This window comes from Mastomys coucha, unplaced genomic scaffold (genome assembly GCF_008632895.1).
Source record: "Mastomys coucha isolate ucsf_1 unplaced genomic scaffold, UCSF_Mcou_1 pScaffold15, whole genome shotgun sequence".
NCBI lineage: Eukaryota > Metazoa > Chordata > Mammalia > Rodentia > Muridae > Mastomys > Mastomys coucha.
In genome coordinates, this window is record NW_022196897.1 from 91,297,235 (window position 1) to 91,312,676 (window position 15,442).

The 15,442-nt window shown below is 36.7% G+C and overlaps 1 protein-coding gene across 4 annotated transcripts in view; it reads right to left on the reverse strand.

Annotated features, from left to right (window-relative positions):
* Positions 1-15,442, reverse strand: part of Elp4 (elongator acetyltransferase complex subunit 4) — a 203,089-nt gene that overhangs the window by 94,687 nt on the left and 92,960 nt on the right. The gene's annotated exons all lie outside the window — the stretch shown is intronic.

Sequence of the window (15,442 nt, forward strand, 5' to 3'; positions counted from 1 at the left end):
GAGCTAAACAAAGAATTCTCAACTGATGAATACCAAATGGATGAGAAGCACCTAAAGAAATGTTCAACATCGTTCGTCATCAGGGAAATGCAAATCAAAACAACCTCGAGATTCCACCTCGCACCAGTTGGAATGGCTAGGATAAAAAACTCAGGTGACAACAGATGCTGGAGAGGTTGTGGAGAAAGAGGAACACTCCTTCATTGCTGGTGGGACTGCAAGCTGGTACAACCACTCGGGAAATCAGTTTGGCGGCTCCTTGGGAAATTGGACATAGTACTACCAGAGGACCCAGCTATACCACTCGGGCATATATCCAGAAGATGCTCCAACATGTAATAAGGACACATGTTCTACTACGTTCATAGCAGCCTTATTTATTATAGCTGGAAACTGGAAACAACCCAGATGTCCCTCAACAGAGGAATGGATACAGAAAATGTGGTACATCTACATAATGGAGTACTACTCAGCTATTAAAAACAATAAATTTATGAAATTCTTGGGGAAATGGATGGATCTGGAGAATATCATCCTGAGTGAGGTAAGCCAATCACAAAAGAACACACATGGTATGCATTCTCTGATAAGTGGATATTAGCCCAGAAGATCAGAATACACAAAGTACAAACCACAAGAAACTGAAGAAGGAAGACCAAAATGTGGATACTTTGTTCCTTCTTAAAAGGGGGAACAAAATACCCATGGAAGGAGTTGTAGAGACTAACTATGGAGCAGAGACTAAAGGAAGGACAATTCAGAGACTGCCCCACCTGGGAATCTTCCCATATTCAATCATCAAATCTAGATAGTATTGTGGATGCCAGCAAGTGCTGGCTGACAGGAGCCTGATATAGCTGTCTCCTGAGAGGCTCTGACAGTACCCGACTAATACAGATGTAGAGGCTCACAGCCATCCATTGGACTGAGTACAGGGTCCCCAATGAAGGAGCTAGAGAAAGGACCCAAGGAGCTGAAGGGTTTGCAGCCCCTTAGGACAAACAACAATATGAACTAACTAGTACCCTTAGAGCTCCCAGGGACTAAACCACCAACCAAAGACTACACATGGTGGGACTAATGGCTCCAGCAGCATATGTATAGCAGAGGATGGCCAAGTGAGTCATCAATGGGAGAAGAGGCTCTTGGCCCTTTGAAGGTTCTATGCCCCAGTGTAGGGGAATGCCAGGGCCAGTGAGCGGGAGGAAGTGGGATGGTAAGCAGGGGAGGGGATGGAACATGAGTTTATTTTAGTTTTTGTTTTTTTTATTTTTATTTTATTTTTATTTTTTTTCTTTTTGGAGGGGAACCTGGGAAAGGAGATGTTGTAAATAAAGAAAACATCCAATAAAAAAAAAGATAAGGACATAAAGTTAGGCATGTATAGAATGGAGGGTGAATCTTGAAAGATTTATGGGAAGTGTGAATATTACCAAAATGCAATGCATGATATTTTTGAAGAATTGATGTATCTGATATATATCATATATATAAATAAAACATATATATAGGCACTTAGGCACATCAATGAACAAGGAAACAAATACTTTCCATCATTGGTTTATAGTGTGATATCACTGAGTGAAGAAAATATGATAGTGCTGTAAGTTCTATATGGTATTTACCGTTGGGTCCCATTTTGGCCCTGATTTGGGCTTTGAGGACAAACCCAAGCCAGGCTCGAGTTTTGGAAACTGTCTCAGTCACTTCTCTACTGGAGTGACTCAGCAAGACCTGCTTAAGCCTGCCTTTGCCTAGCTACTGCTGACATAGAATAACTTTATTGGCTCTGTCAGTCTCCCCATAACCTTCTTCACCTTTCCCCTCCCCCTAAGTCATCTCACCTCAGCAAAAAACTCTACTTTTTCTCTCAGCTCTTTAAAAACAAAAGCTTGATACGATTAAAAGACTGATACAAGTAAAAGAGCTCCTGCTTTGAGTCCTGGCTGGGGTAGTTATTCTCTGGATAGCAGGAGATCCAAGCAAGCCATATCACTCACCATCTAGCTTCAGCCCTGGAGAGACTAGGGTGGACCTGCAATTTACAGGGCCAGGCAATTTACAAGGTAGTTTGAAAGCACAGGAGTAGGAGTAAGAGAAGAATAAGGAAAGGTATAATTGTGAGAAGAAGTGACATGAAACTTAACCACTAAACCCAGTCAGGTGGATTTAGCAAAGATACTTGCAGAAAATGGCAGTGTTTCTGCCATTTACAAAGCATGTGGTAAAGATGCAGGAATGAGTCACTGGGAAGAAAGTAGATGACAGTGAAGCTGAACCTCAAGTTCAAGTCAAACTATGAGGCCAGAGAGCGAGCTGAGATCAGATCTTACAGACACAAAAGAAGCACTGGGCTAGACGAAAATTTTAACTACAATATATCCCAGGGCATGTATTATATTATATAACATTTTTTTTTTATTGTTCTCTTTTAGGTCAGGATATTAAAAAGCTGACTGACTTTTTATTTTGTCTCTATGGGGCTCTTTAAAGACAGGCAGAAAGATAGACATACAAGTAGTTTTAATAGAAATTCTACCCTGATATCAAAAACAAGGAATGGGAGCATTTTAAGTAATAGTGGGCAGATTTATTTGTTATCCTTACACAGAGCAGACCTGCAGTGGGCTCAGCTGACCGTCTTGGTAAAGAGAGGTCTGAAGACAATGTATCACCTGGGAGGAAACAGGTGTTTTTCAGGATGATTTTATGGAACCTGCTTACAAATGGCTATGCCCATTTTACTTTTTGGCCACAGTTTTAGTAGGATTCATGGTGAATTATGTATAATTATTCACATATAATAAAGTATATGCTATAAACTTTCTATTGAAATACAAATAAAATGCATTATTTATATTACCTAATATATTATTATAAGTTTCTTGTTTTCTAAGTTTAATATAAACCAGATTTTTAAAAAATGAAGCAATTTTTGGATTATAACTATAGAATAATTATCACTAATTTTTTTTTTTTTGCTATTTACTGTTTAGCAATGTAATATTAACGGTTCTGATTAGAAAATAGATGCTTATGGGAAAAATGAAAGGATTTTATTAAAAACACGATACAGATGTATTCTACAACAGAAAAGTAAACTAAAGATCATATAATTAGATGGGAGGAGTAACTGGGTATGATCAGATGAATGGATCACAGATTTTACTGCCTAAGTAAAAAAATTAGCATAAAATTAAGACCGCAGAGCATGAATCAGTGTGCAAGTTTTTTTAATTGGTTTTGGGATATAAAACACACACACACACACACACACACACACACACACACACACAGTTTGTGGCCTAACTGCTTTCTGGTGGTGTGGTGATGAGTGTGAGAATCAGCTATGTACTGATGCACTGGCAGGAAGACCCAGAAGCCGAGGTGAAAGCATCTCTGTGGAGAATGTAGCCTTCATAGTTAGGACCAGGATCTTGGGGTGGATGTCTGGAATATTTGAACATCTTTTTCAGTTTTTCCATGTCCTGGTCTTCAGTACCATCTTTGTAGCTTATCTGCCTGACAAAAGAATGTACAATGGGCCTGCTGGGAAGCTGAAAGGCTTGTAAAATACAACCAGCCAATGGCTTCCTCATCATGGACTCGAACTGCTTTGACCACAGTCAAATGTAGCTGCTGGATTATGACAGATGAATTACTGAGTAGGATGTAGGAAGTCCTGTCATAGCCCCCCCTTGCCTGTCCTGTCTGCTACCCAGAGCACCTTTTTAAAGAGACTGAAAGGGGAGGAGGACTAAAGAATAAGTCACATGGCACCCAGCAACATGAGAACTACATTAATTACAGAAGCTTTGCAACTTTATCAGGTCCCATTTGTCAATTCCTGATCTTAGAGCATAAGCCATTGGTGTTCTGTTTAGGAAAATTTCCCCTGTGCCCATGTGTTTGAGGCTCTTCCCCACTTTCTTTTCTATTAGTTTCAGTGTATCTGGTTTTATGTGGAGGTCCTTGATCCACTTGGACTTGAGCTTTGTACAAGGAGATAGGAATGGATTGATTTGCATTCTTCTACATGCTAACCACCAGTTGAGCCAGCACCATTTGTTGAAAATGCTGTCTTTTTTCCCCACTGGATGGTTTTAGCTCCTTTGTCAAAGATCAAGTGACCATAAGTGTGTGTGTTCATTTTTGTGCCTTCAATTCTATTCCATTGATCCTCCTGCCTGTCTCTGTACGAATATCATGCAGTTTTTATCACTATTGCCCTGTAATACAGCTTGAGGTCAGGGATGGTGACTTCCCCAGAAGTAATTTTATTGTTGAGAATAGTTTTCGTTATCCTGGGTTTTTTGTTATTCCAAATGAATTTGCAAATTGCTCTTTCGAACTCTATAAAGAATTGAGTTGGAATTTTGATGGGGATCCCCAACCAACAGATTGGGAAAAGATCTTTACCAATCCTACATGTGATAGAGGGCTAATTAATATCTAATATATACAAACAACTCAAGAAGTTAGGCTCCAGAGAACTTGAGGTCACTCAGTTGCAAAAGAACACACATGGTATGTACTAACTGATAAGTAGATATTAGCCCTAAAGTTCAGAATATCCAAGATTCAATTCACAGACTATATGAAGCCTAAGAAAAAGGAAGACCAAAATGTGGATGCTTCAGTGAAGGGTGAACAAAATACTCACAAGAGGAAATATAGAGACAAAGTGTGGAGTAGAGACTGAAGGAAAGGCCATCCAGAGACTGCCCCACCTGGGGATCCATCCCATATACAGCCACCAAACCCGGATGCTATTTTGGATGCCAGGAAGTGCTTGCTGATGGAAGCCTGATATGGCTGTCTCCTGAGAGGCTCTGCCAAAGCCTGACAAATACAGAGGCAGATGCTTGCAGCCAACTATTGGATAGAGCGCTGGGGTCCACATGGAGGAGTTGGAGAAGGGACTGAAGGAGCTGAGGGGGTTTACAGTCCCATGGAGGGAGCAACAGTGTCAATAGGCCATACACCCTGGAGCTCCTGGGGATTGGACCACCAACCAAAGAATACACGTGGAGGGACCCATTGGTGACTGTCTGCATATATGGCAAAGGATGGCCTTGTTGGACATGTGTGGGAGGGTAGGCCCTTGGGCCTGAGGGTGTTCGATGCCCCAATGTAGGGGAATGCCAGGGCAGGAAGATGGGAGTGGGTGGGTGGTTGAGGGAGCACTCTTATAGAGGAAGGGGGGATGGGGGATAGGAAGGGAGTTTCCGAAGGGGAGACCTGGAAAAGGGAAAACATTTGAAACAAAAACAAAAGGGGTATAGAGCTAAACAAAGCATTTTCAACTGAGAAATATTGAGTAGCTGAGAAGCACCTAAAGAAATGTTCAACATCCTTAGTCATCAGGGAAATGCAAGTCAAAACAACTCTGAGATTCCACCTCACACCAGTCAGAATGGCTAGGATAAAAAACTCAGGTGACAGCAGATGCTGGCGAGAATATGGAAAAACAGGAACATTCCTCCATTGTTGGTGGGATTGCTAGCTAGTAAAATCACTCTGGAAATCAGTATGGTGGTTTCTCAGAAAATTGGACATAGTATTATTTGAGGACCCAGCTATACCACTCTTGGGCATATACCCAAAAGATGCTCCAACATATAATAAGGGCACATGCTCCACTATGTTCATAGCAGCTTTACTTATAATAGCCAGAAGCTGGAAAGAACCCAGATGTCTTTCAACAGAGGAATGGATACAGAAAATGTGGTACATCTACACAATGGAGTACTACTCAGCTATTAAAAATGATGAATTCATGAAATTCTTATGCAAATGGATGATCCTGTATATATATATGCATATGTATATGTGTGTGTATATATACATACATACACATATATTTCATATATATATACATATATATTTCATATATATATGAAATATCATCCTGAGTGAAGTAACCCAATCACAAAAGAATACACATGGTATGTGGATAAGTGGTTATTAGCCCAAAAGCTCTGAATACCCAAGATACTATTCACAGACCACATGAAGCTTAAGAAGAAGGAAGACCTAACTGTGGGTGTTTTGGTCCTTCTTAGAAGTAGAACAAAATACTCACAGGAGCAAATACAGAGACAAAGTGTGGAACAGAGATTGAAGGAAAGGCAATCCAGGTACTGTCCAACCTGGGGATCCATCCCATATACATCCACCAAATTAAGACACTATTGTGAATGCCAAGAAGTACATGCTGACAGGAGCCTGATATAGCTGTCTCCTGAGAGGCTCTGCCCGAGCCTGAGAAATACAGAGGCAGATGCTCACAACCAACCAATGGACTGAGCATGGGGTCCCCAATGGAGGAGTTAGAGAAAGGACTGAAGGAGTTGAAGGGGTTTGCAACCCCATAGGAAGAACAACAACATCAACCAGCCAGATCCCCCAGAGCTCCCAGGGACTAATCAAGGAGTACACATGGACTCATGGCTCTAGCTGCATATGTAGCAGAGGATGGCCTTGTTGGGCATCAATGGGAGGAGAGGCCCTTGGCCCAGTGGCAGGTTGATGGTCCAGTGTAAGGGAATGCCAGGGCAAGGAGGCAGGAGTGGGTGGGTGGGTGGGAGAACACCCTCATAGAAGCAGAGGGAGAAAGATGGGAAAGAGGGTTTTAGGGGGTGGGGAGAACCGGGAAAGGGGATAACATCTGAAATGTAAATAAAGAAAATATCCAATAAAAATAATTACATTAATTAGGGTGAAGATATAGCTTAGTGGTTAAGAATACTTGCTACTGTTGTAGAGGACCTCAGTTCAGTTCCTAGCACACACACTCACGTGTTCACACTGCCTGTGACTCCAGCCTCAGTTCTAAGGCTCTCTTCTTGTCTCTGTGGGTTGGTACCTGCACTCATGTACATACACAAACATACATAACCAAAAATCTAAAATATTAAAAATAAGTGTTTTTATTACTCTATTGACTAGATATATGTCTCTGTGTTCCCATAACACTAATTTACAAAATACTAGATGATTATTTAATAGCAGCTGCTTTAGAAAAACTGTGGAATGATTAGTATCATATTATCAATTAATTCCTAAGACTATTATCTGCACTAGTATAATTCTTAGGGAATAAATAATTTTAATTAATGGTAAAGGGTTGGTGGGGAGATGGCACAGTGAGTAAAGTGCTTGGTATGCATGATGACTTGGGTTTGATCCCTAGGACTCATATAAAAAGTCAGGCATGGCAGCATATATGTATAATCCCTGTGCTGGGGAGGTGGAGACAGAAGGATCTCTGGGGCTTGCTGGCCAGCCAGTGTTTCTCTGAATCAGTGGACTTCAGAGTCAGTGAGAAACTGTCTCAAAAATTAGGTGGAGAGGAAAAGAGAAAAATATTTGATGTTGACCTCTGACTTAAACATGCACATGCACACACATGAAATAAGGGAAAGCATTAATAGACTGATTGAGTGCCCACTCTGGTGACCCAGCAGAACTCAAGAGACAACCTGTCAGGCCATCTGAATTTTAGTCTTCAGGTGGGGTCATATTTCAAATATGTAGGACAATTCAAAATATAGTTTACTAAAATAGGTTTATTTATATTTTGGCTGCATGTATATATATGTGCACCATACATATATGTGCATGTCTGGTGCCCATAAGTTCAGAAGTGGGAAGGCACTGGAGCCTGCGGAACTGGAATTACATGCAGTTGTAAAGCCACCATGTATGTAAACTGAAATGGGTCTTCTAAAAGAGCAATAAGTGTTCTTAACTGCTGAGCCCTCTCCCTAGCCCTGATTCTATTTTTATGCATGGTCTTATCTATACATAGTTTAAAAATGAATAGTTTAATATTTAAATACCTTCATTTAACTTCAATTTTCCACTCGAGATGTGTACATTGAACCCAGACTTCATTTACCAATAGTGGGGAAAATAGGGTATTTAAATCTATATATGGAATCATAAAATGTTGTTTTCTAGTATAATATTTAACTTATTATTTTCAAAACTATTTTCAAATCTTCAAGGATTTTGAAACTTGTTTTGAAAAATACTTTTAAGTTAAAAATGAGACAAAATTTTCTGAGAAATTGTTTCCACAATATGCAAGTAGTGAAAACCAGTTATGGTAGTGCTGTGCTAAAATCTCAGCCTGTGGGGAGTTGGGCAGAACCATCACCATAGGTTTCAGGCAAATCTGGAATACATGGTGAGATTAGGTGTCAAATCCACCAAAATTCAGCCAAGCAACAAAACAGAATTAACAACCTTGAGAAGTTCATGAAACAGTAAAAACTTCTAAGACTCAACTACTAATAGATTGATTGATTCATTGATTGATACTTGGTAATTAGGAGATATGAAATGGACATTTTAGGAAACAAATATTATAAACAATGAATATAGCTTTCAAGTTCACAGCATAACTTCTACAACAGTACTTATAATGGCTGAAAATATCACCCACTCACTCCTGTATAAAAAAGCTGAATAATATGGGAATAATGCTATTAAAACTTAGGAAAAGTAGATTGTGGTAGAACACTTCCACAGCATGTGTGAGGCCCTAGAGTTGATTCCTGTGTCATTAACAAAACAAAAAATTGAAATAAATACAGAGGGAGGGAGAGGGAGACCATAATTACATGCAGGAATAGATGAAGTCCTGAGCCACAAATAGAAGGACCTTCCCTAGCATATGGAGTAGTTGCCATGTTCTCCCAGGGACAGTCAGCAACTATGTTCACCTCAGGCTCATCAAGAAGAGGTAAACTGTCAAGTATAATTTCAGTCATAGGGAGGTCTGCTTGGGATACATCAGTATTATGCAATCATGATAGATAGTTTATTGTAGCACCAAACTGCCGCTTGGGAAATCTTGAACTCAAACAAAAGCCAGTTATTATTACTGTCAAAAGGTACACAGAAGACAAAATTTGGTTGGCAGCAAGAAAGATGAATCAACGAGAAAAAAATGTTTAATTTGTATAATCAAAATAAAAACTGAGAAGTTATCTTGTAGTTGGTAACTACTTTTAAATTTCAGCAAAGTTACATGCTATTATCTCTATCATCATTATATTTATAAATATTATCACTGATAATATTTAAAATGTTTCTATACAGAAATGTATTTGTAGAGACACAACTTAGAATCATACATACTTTCTTATTCAAAATCTTTATTTTCAACATGACTCAGAGTGAAGAATCTCCTTTTATATTGAGGAATAAGCAGTAACAGTAAAAAAAATTGTATCATTTTGTGTTTTTCCTTTAGCTAAATAGCCCAAAAAAACATGCTAAAAGGGAAGACTTAGTTTTCTGGAAATATTTAAAAATGCCAAAATCTTATGCAGTCTGATGACTTTAACAGAAAATCAGGATAAAAGCATGAACTTAAAATATAGACTGGTGTAACAAATCCCAGGAATTTCTCAGATATCTTGTAAGCACTGGAATGATGTATACTTATAAACGATACAACATATTACTCTATTAGCAAACACAAACTTTGCTATCATTAAATCAGCCACGACCCCATATTCTCAAAAGGAATGTCCTCGAGTGTCAGTGCCTGAAGTGATACGCTCTGACAAATCTAACAGCTCTCTCTGTGTCATTCCTAATGCACTTGTCACTCAGCATTATCCATCCTCATTAATGACAATGGGAAAGTTTATCTTGGGAACACGTTTTAAATCATCTACTCTTTACAATGGGACCATGAAATCTCTTACAAAACACGAGGCGGGAACTACTCTGACAACAAAACCCTTTCCTGGCAGCTTTATTCTTAATTCCTGTTCAAGGAGTAATCTGTTTATTATAAAATCATACAGAACAATATATTAAACAGAATTTGAAACAAGAATAGCTAGTGTGATTTTCAAGCTTACAAGTATTTTTACAACATTTTTATTAAGCTGAAAACACTGTTGAGCCTTTTTGTGTGGTTTCATGGAATCATTTTTTCCTACTCTAAATTATATCAACCTTTGAAAAGGTGGTTTCGCTTTGAATAATTTTAAAATACAATAGTGACCTAATTCTTATATATATTAAAATGCAATAATTTGCATCACCTTAAAAGTAATTTCTTTAGAAATAAAATATATCCTATTTAAAAATGTCTAAAGTGCTGAAATACTCATTTAACTAGTTATAGCATAAAAATAACCTAAATACTACCAATACTACTTTTAACACAACAATAATTACATTTTAAGCTGGAATATGATGTTTTAATATTTTAAGAAATCTCTATAGTAAAAAAGACAGAAACAAACTTCTGGATCTATAGTACCTGCTATTTTAATTTGACTGTTAATTCCAGACACATGTGGCTTCTGTATTTCTGTCGATAAAATAAATGCTTCTGGGAAACATGTTCTTAAGCCTCTTAATATTCTGGTTTTAGAAGGTTAATGCTGTATTTTGTTTTATTCACTGGGCAGTAAAGTGAGATGAAATACAATAATAAAAACTATAAAATATTACATTCAATCTTGACTTTTATCATTTTCAATCACTTAAAGGTATCTATATAATGTATGCTAATAGCACTGGATATTAATAGTTCATATTAATATTTAAATTGCATTAGCCTATAATTTATAACAAAAGATTTTAACTTTAGGATTTAAAATGCTTGATATTTTAAGTTAATGATTTAAAGAGTTCATTTAAAGAATGTGCTATTAAACAGGCTTCATGGTTAAAATTCTTGCTTAGTATATAATAAACACTATTATAAATATAATTTATATATTTAATATAAATTATATATAACATAATATAAATTATAGACTATAATAAATATTGTAAAATGCTTGTTTTGATATATGAGGATTAATAAAATAAATATATTCTAAGGCCTTCTGAAAGTAATAGTTGTTCTTCATATATTAGGTATTTCTTGTAAATCTAGGAATGATGTCTAAAAAATAATATTTTAGGTATAGCTTTAGAGAGCAAGTTTAGTCTAATGGGTAGAAGTCTGCCTCAGCATCTTAGTGGTTCTGGGAGAAGCCAGTTCTCTAAGCCTCTAAGACAGTGAACACCACAGACTATACAGAACATGGAACACAGAACACACACACACAGACACAGAGCAAGCTGGCTCTGACCATTTCAACTCTCCTTCAGTTCTAACCTTTTAGGAAATTTAACATTTTCACAAAATAGTAGTGCAGCTTTAGAAAAGCTAGGTATTTTCAGAATGAGACTCTATTGATTTTATGAATACAAATTGCACATAGAAGGATTTGTGCATTCACTGTTTTTCAAACAGAGATGAATTTAAAGACTATAAGTCATATTCTTCAACTATCAATTCAGTGAAATTTGTTTAAAGCATTAACACCGAGATTCTTCACTATAATAACTTTTCTGAAAATAATCAGAAAGTAAATGTTTTTGGCTCAGGAAAACACAAATTTCAATTTAGTTATGCAGGACAAAGGAAGCATGGCAAAACTAATTTTCCTCATGACATCCAGTACAGTTCACTTAGACAACAGCAGGGATAGAATTGGACCATGGGTCACATCTGCAATAAGGGCAAAAGTGGTTTTATACTGCTTCCCTTACACTGTACATGGGGCCAAGCATAACAAGCCTTCAAGTAAATGGGAATGTTATAATCCTGGAACATTAAAGGAAAGCTGAGCAGAAATAAAGTGTTATAAAGAAATATGTAGATCATGTTTTCCAAATACCCTTATATAAGTTTTAGTTTAAAAACATCAAATTAGCTATTGAATCAAATTGCTATGAATTATGTTATTATAACAATAACATAATTGGAAATAACTGCCTTCATTTAAATTTTTATACAGATCAGGATGGCTTCCTGGGGGGACTCATAAGTAGCCAAACTAAAGCAATGCTTTGAAATTGGGCTGTCTCATGTACACTGAGACAGTCAACAGGATGATTCTTTGATAGATAGCTACAGATTCCCACATTATGGAAGTAATATGAGTTCCTTTATCGTGAAAGTATAGGATAACTGTACAATATTTAATATGTTGTATTCTAATCCCATTTTATACAATTATCTCATCCAGTAAGTCACAAGTTCTACAAATCTCTATATTTTTCCTTTTAGATATCAGAAAAACGTAACAAAATCAGCTGTATTTGCCACAGAAAACTAGGTGTATCAATAGGGAACTAATGGGTCAAAAAGTAGGCTGGGAAGTATAGGTCTTGAAGGGAATGAATTAGAAATGATTCCTATTTGTTTTTACAATATAGACTAAACCCAGCAGCTTACAATAGGAACTAGATTGAAAATTCATAACTGATCTTTGAAAATTTCACTATTAAACCTCTCTTTCCCCCTTTTCCCCTTTCTAGCTCTGGCTGGCTTAGAACTTGCTATGTAGACAAGGTCAGCCTTGAACTTACAAGGGCTCTGCCTACTTTTGCCTTCTGAGTGTTGTGATTAATGGTGTATACCACCATGCCTGACTTTTGTTAAATATTTCAAGATTAAGCATCCCAATAAAGGTCACAGGTAACAAGATAATGAAGTGGTCATTCACATAAGTATATCAATTATGCATGGTTAATTAAAAAGTCCTCATCCAATATTGGTATTTAAAGCACAGTCCTATTTCATTTCACTGAAAACAACTCATTATATTATCTGCTATGTGTTAAGAGTTGCTTTGCTTATGCCAAACCTTAGAGGTATATTAACTCTCCAAAGAAAGTGCTCGGGTCCATTAAAGCAGTCCAGTCTGTAAAGCTGAAATTGCTGTAGTGAAGACTGTCAGCAGGGCATTTACTCACCCACCTACAGTATTTACTAAGCACCAATACAATTGGTACTGAACCAGGAAGAGGTGATGAAATGATGAACTAGATAGACCTAAGTTTGCAGCATTATTATACCCCTAAAGATTCCTATGTTTTCAAAGCTTTAACACTATAAAAGGGACCACAGAGATACATGATGTTTTTACTACACTGAAGGGTAGCAGCAAAGAGAGAACACTGCAGAGTGGAAACCAAAGCCAGGTAACAAGCAGAGAAGATCAGTATGAACATGATCACCTTAAGAGCAGCTGTAAAATTCTTATAGATTAAGAGGTCTGTATGGATTTAAAGGATATGTTGTTATTATATATTTGACTATGTCAATAACTATGGGAAATTGCTTTATTTGTTCTGTTTGTTAAGTTTCCCTATGTAGCTCAGGCCAGCTTCAAATACATTCCTCTTGTCCCAGCTTCCTGAGTCACATGTGTATTAGAATTGCATGAGTATACCATCATGTCTGGTTTCTAAATTAATTTTTCTTAACCTAGAAGATTTTGTTTGATATGAATTAGAAATTTAATCTATTAAAAACATTTTGTTTATTGTTATTATGCTATGTGCATGGGTGCTTGCCTGTGTATGTGCCCGTGCATCACGTGCATGCCTCATGCCTGATGCCTAGGGGGCCAGAAGGTGTCTGATCCCCTGGAAGTAGAGTTACAGACTCTTGTGATTTGGTATGCGGGTGCTGAGAATGGAACATGGGACCTCAGAAACAGCGGCCAGAGCACTTAAACACTGAGCCCTCTCGTCAGCCCTTGGTGTTGGTTTTGATAGCACAGTCATCCCTTCCTGACCCCACCCCCCATTTCCTCAAATTAAGTATGGGTGGTTGCCTTATCTGAGTGTCCAAATACAGAGGGAATAAGCTATGAGGTGTTGGGGGAAATTTATTGGTATAGTTCTATAATTTTTTTTAAGTTTAATTTTATTGAAACTAAAAATGACTTTATCTCACAAATCTTTCATAAGTACAATTTAAGTATGTTCAAATTGTTACAAAAATAAATCATTAGTTTTACTTTTATTCTTAAGTACTAATTTATTAAAGTATCAGGTTGTGGACTTCATTAATTATAGATTATTACAATATTTATATAACTGACTTTTACCTGTACATGGAGTCTTCATTATGAAGTTTATTTATTTTTGAACTCACAGAGATATGCCTGCCTCCTGAGTGCTAGAATTGAAGGTGTCCCCACTATGCCTGACTAGTATCATGTTTTCTTAGTAAAGCAGTATCTTTGTATTTTTCAGTAACCTAAGTTCTTTTGTAATATTAATTAATCAGAGATTGATATTTTGCTATCATAGGATTTATTGCTTAATTTTACTTAGAGGTAAAAGTCAAGTAACTTCAAGAAATATTTGTAAAAGAATAGCTTTAAATAAGCAGTTAAATTTTCATTAGAACTTTGTTTCTAATCTTGAAAGGTAAGGTTAAAAATTGGTGATCTAGAAAACAGAATTTGGTAAAACCTAATTATTTCATGAATTACATATGCCTTAATTATCCCACAGGATAATGTTTGCTGCCATGAATATAACACTTAATTTGGAAACACATAAAATACAAAAACATATTAACTAATTATGAGCAAATTACTATTTTTAAAGTAACTTGGAAACACCTTTTTAGAAATATGTATTTGATACATTTATTCTAGGCATCACTGATGTTTCTACATACAGCGCCATAGTCAATTGCTGTCTCAGCCTCATAGGGATCTCGCACATGCACTAGTGTACACATCTTGCTGTAAAAAGATAAAAGATGTGGAGAGTTATGTAACCTTCCCCAAGTCAGTCTCCTGTGCTTATTCATGGTAGATCTTGATCTTCTGGCTCCTTGTGCACACAATTTCACTAGAAAGCACACTATCATTGAACTAAATTTCCATTCTCTGAGGTTTAATTTATTGAAACTAAAAACAACTTTACCTCATAACTATCTCTCATATGTAAAATTTAAGTATAAGTTAAATTATATGTTATATGTTAAGTATGCTATAAGGTTTAGGAACTCTGCTAATCACTATGTATTAAAACAACAACCGCCACTATTACCACCACCACAAAACAAGTCTTGCTGAGTGTTTTTTGCTTCTGGGACAAATACAAATGTTTTACAGTGTTTTTTTTTGTTTGTTTGTTTGTTTTGTTTTTGTTTTTGTTTTTAAATAGATCTGTAACCATCATGTTCCATTATTTTACCAGTGAGTAAATGTGTAGTTCAGAGAATTTAAGCAACTTATCTTGTCCAAAGACAGAAAGGCCATCAGTTGCAGCAGGGACAGATCAACCTGTCTTTTATTTCAAAGCCTGTGCCCTTAACTATGGTTTGCTGTGCCCCAACTGGTATAATCTAAATCTTTAGAAGAATATATTTTTCAATGTAATAATTAATCACTCCATAGCTCTAACACATAGTCAGAAAGCATGTCAAAGAGTTCTCCAATATGAAATGTACTTTAAAAACCCATCATGAGAACACACTTACGTTAACATTCAAGTTAAAATTTGTTTCTCCACAGCAATCACTTCTAATGGTTTTATGAAGGGCATTATGAATTATGTTGCATTGCTCTTGGCTGTTTTATATATAGTCATATATATAATTGGG